This window comes from Coregonus lavaretus, assembly GCF_964263955.1.
Source record: "Coregonus lavaretus genome assembly, chromosome: 4".
Taxonomy (NCBI): domain Eukaryota; kingdom Metazoa; phylum Chordata; class Actinopteri; order Salmoniformes; family Salmonidae; genus Coregonus; species Coregonus lavaretus.
Window position 1 is genome coordinate 56604280 of NC_139991.1, and position 4655 is coordinate 56608934.

Here is a 4655-nt window from a genome sequence, read left to right on the forward strand (position 1 = left end):
TTGTGAATTGACAGAAAGTTATGAAAACACAGAGTGACGAAAGATACATTATTTTATAATTTCAAAAAATGTATTGGTGAAATATTTGGGGAAGCCTGGATTCCCTTGGCATCCATGAATACACACCACTGGTACAATGTCCCGCAAAATCATCCCAATGTCCTGCATTTGAGTATTTTGAATTTGGTCACCCTATTTGTGTACTTCCATCAAGAGATAAGGGATGGATATATGTAATATGTTGTGACTTGCCCACATAAATACAAGTTTGAGACCGGCAGCTGACTGCGTTCAGATGAGATCTTCATCCAGTGCAGAGTATTTGTATGTGTTTTTATGGTGGTGAATGCAGACCCAAGGGCATTAGCCAATGAGCTATAGTTTTATCTTCAGCTTCATTCCAGTCAGCCTAAAGGTTGGACAATAGGTGAACACTACCAACTACAGCTAGACTAGCCTCAGCATCTAATGTGAAAGTGTATCATTCAAATCAAACCTTATTTATATAGCACGTCGTACATTAATGCACAGTCCTCCTTAATTTATATTTCTGAAGAGTATTTCAGCTATTTCTGTGATTTCTATGGTTTTAGAAGTTGTAACCTACAAGGTCCCATGGTTCCTTGGGATGGGTATAGGCTGTGGGTTCTGCACCAGTCACTTCATAGGGTTGTACAGCTACGACTGGAAGTTACTTTTCGGAGCAGGTTAGGAGAGCATTTTAGCTAACCCTAACCCTTTTCCTAACCTTGACCTAAGTCTCCTAACCTGTCACATTAGTTGTCCTAGCCTGCTGCGTAAATTATCCTACCCTGCTACCAGTGGTGGAAAAAGTACTAAATTGTCAAACTAATGGAAAATGACTCAAGTAAAAGTGAAAGTCATCCAGTTAAATACTACTTGAGTAAAAGTCTAAAAGTATCTAGTTTAAAATGTGCATAAGTACAGTGGTGGAAAGTAATCAATTGTCATACTTGAGTAAAAGTAAAAGCTATACATCAAATTCCTTATATTAAGTGTCACGATCGTCAGGTACAGAGGACCAAGGCGCAGCGTGAACGGTGAACATATTTATTAAATAATGATAACACGAACAAAAAAAACAACAAACGATAACGTGACGTCCTCGGTCTAACACAAACCACACTGGAACAAGATCCCACAACCACTGTGGGAAAACAGGCTGTCTAAATATGGTTCCCAATCAGAGACAACCATCAACAGCTGACACTCGTTGCCTCTGATTGAGAACCATTCTGGCCAACATAGAAATACAACAACTAGAAACGAAAAACAAATGAAAACTCACACCCTGGCTCAACATACTAGAGTCCCCAGAGCCAGGGCGTGACATTAAGCAAACCAGATGGCATGATTTTCTTGTTCTTTACATTTACGGACAGACAAGGGCACACTCCAACACTAAGACATAATTTACAAACGCAGAGGCAGTAGGGATGACAACGCATTATATTGATAGGTGTGTGAATTGGACCATATTGCTGTCCTGCCTGAGCAGGGTCTCATGGAAAAAGTAATTGAGTAAAAATGACATATTTCCTTAAGGAATGTAGTGGAGTAAAAGTATAAGTTGTCAAAAATATAAATAGTAAAGTAAAGTACAGATACCCCAAAATAATGACTTAAGTAGTACTTCAAAGTATTTTTACTTAAATACTTTATACCACTGCCTGCTACGAAAAACTCACTTCCAAAAATAGCTGTACAGTATAGTCTGACCATAGAGAATGATAGAGGGCTCTATTGGCCAAAAGGCCATATTAGCATGGGCAGCGCCATTGAGGGAGATTGCCTGTCACAGACGCTATAATGGCACAGATACAGAAGTGAGTCTTCTATCCATCTCTATGAGTCAGAACCACTCCCTAGCCACACCCATAGTCACTTCCTAGTTTGAGTGAAACAGGAAGTGGGTGGTCAGGAAGAGGCAGCCATTTCGTCAGCGCTATCTAGAATCCTTGGGATGTCCCTAACCTAATTCCCTAAACCCTAACCCTTAACCCCTACCCTTACCCTAATCTTAACCATAACCCTTACCTAACCTTAACCCTTACCTTAACCATTTAAAATGTCAACGTCAATGGGGTAGAGACGTTCCAAGGATCCAGGATTGCGCGGACCGAAGCATTGAACATTTTTCTTGACTGCTTTTCGTGATGAAAATGTTTGTAACTAGGAAACTGTAGTTAAAACACCTGTTTTTCATTTAAAAAAAGTTTTCTCTATTGAGGACCAACGTTTGGAAGGCTATTTCTCTTCCTACTTTTATAATTTTGGGTTTTCTTCTGTGGACTACTTTACTTTGGATTATTACACAGACTAATGCTGCATTCATAACATCTCGTAAATACCAGCCTTAGACTGGGAAAAATCAATTTGAACAAATTGGTAATTACTAGTGGGAAACTAGTCTATAATTTCTGAGCTCTGACTTCTCCCACATGCTTAACTCAGATGTCACATTCTAAGGAAATTACCTTGATAACAGCCTTTTCGGCAGTTAAATGCAACAACATTATTCAACTCAACAACTTGTTGCTCAGTAAAGGGGGGGTGGGGGGGGTTTCTTGCTGGATTTTGGGATTGAACTGAATTGAGCATTTACTTTCATTGGAGGACAATTCTTGCTGCAATCCTCCTGTGATAGCTAGCCTAATATTGCTAAACTAAAACAGAGACCTGATTTTGGATGTTAATTTGTGATTCAACGGCTGAGCCTACTGTATACATTTATTGTGTGTTTTATTTCTCTTGTGTTTTTATTTTCTTATTTTTAAGTCTGCATTGTTGGGAAGGGCTTGTAAGAATTTCACTGTAAGGTCTACACTTGTTGGGTTCGGCACCTGTGACAAATATAATTTCATTTGATTGGATTTGATTCTGTATGTCAGCTGATTCATTTGGGAATACACAATTCTTTACATGATATTCGTGCCTTGCTTTGTTTCTCTATTAGCGGTGTTCGGTTTAGTGCTAACTGACCATTATAAAGTACTAACACAAGTTCAAACACTTAATAATGGCTTATTTGACTTTGGCTTCCAAATTGCCTAGTCAAAGACACAACATGCACAACATCCCATCACACACATGAACTGTTTTGATGATGAATCCACAATGCAGTGATTCAATCTAACTCCACAGAAGACGCATAATCATCTTTGACATACCCCAGCTCCACAGCTCTCTGCTTCTGCTTCCTGACACCTACATCTTCTCATAATGTCAGTGGGAGGGAGGTGCAACAGAAGATATTTGAGGCACATGCAGCGCTTTCATTTGAAAGCAATTACTTTCCAATCACTGGCTGACATTATCAGCTCTTATTGTCTTGTAACTGTGTGTGCAGTAGGCCTATCTGGCGGTGTGACGTCATATTGTGTCCCCAACCCCTCTTTCTAACTCTTCTTTGTTCCCCCGTCAGCCGTGTGTGTCCAGACGTTGGGTGTTATAAAACATTGTGCCTGGTTCAGAGCTGATAGGCTAAATCAGGACAGGGAGATCGGGATGTGTTGAAATGTTTGAGCAAGTTAGTGAGCTGGCTAACAGAAGAGGTGTATAATCTCAGTGGTGTCGCCTCACCTTGTGACCAGCTGTTATCATCACTGTCACTGTCTCAACTTGTAGCCGCTAACGAAAGCTGCTGCTGCCTGTTTTTACTGAAGTGATGAGCTAGGAAAAGGGATCACATCAGCAATGTGACAGCTGAAGACATTTGATGTAGTAAATGTCAATTGTGGAAAAACTACTACTCATTTTGCTCTTCTGTTTTGTCTCTACGCATGTTGCGTGTTGATGTGTGTTGCTAGCAAATGTCCAGTCCTAGTTTTATTGCTAGTGACAGTACCCCTACCCACCTGCACTATACTATAACGTGGACTCTTCCCCTCCACCCTTATATCCTTTGTTTGACTGCCCAGCCACAATCCAGAGTAACTGCACCTGAAAACAATTCCCAGCAACTGCAGCCACTGACCTCAGTATTGGTACTATTACTAATCACTGCGACCTCAATGCACAGCCACTACCCTTCTCTCTTGCTCTCTGTATCTGTCCCTCTCTCTTCCCCTGTCTCGCTCTCCCTCTTTCTTTCTTTCTCTCTTTCTTTCTCTCCCCCTCTTTCTCCCACTAGACACAGCCACTCAGACTTGCATTGTTACATCCTACTCATCCAGACACAAAATTACATGACTTTTTTAATTGCAGCTTTTTGTTAAAAAGTTTATTTCAGATAGAAAAACCTGAAGAGGAATATTGTGTGTTTTTGCATGTGTGAGTGCTATTGTGGAAATTCAACTTTAACAATGAGGAGAGACAAGGCCAATCACCAATCAGGATATTACTTTATTCCAAACTTACAGTTGAAGTCAGAGGTTTACATACACTTACGTTGGAGTCATTAAAACTAGTTTTTCAACCACTCCACTAATTTCTTGTTAAGAAACTATAGTTTTGGCAAGTCGGTTAGGACATCTACTTTGTGCGTAACACAAGTAATTTTTCCAACAATTGTTTACCGACAGATTATTTCACTTATAATTCACTGTATTACAATTCCAGTGGGTCAAAAGTTTACGTACACTAAGTTGACTGTGCCTTTAAACAGCTTGGAAAATTCCAGAAAATTATGTAAT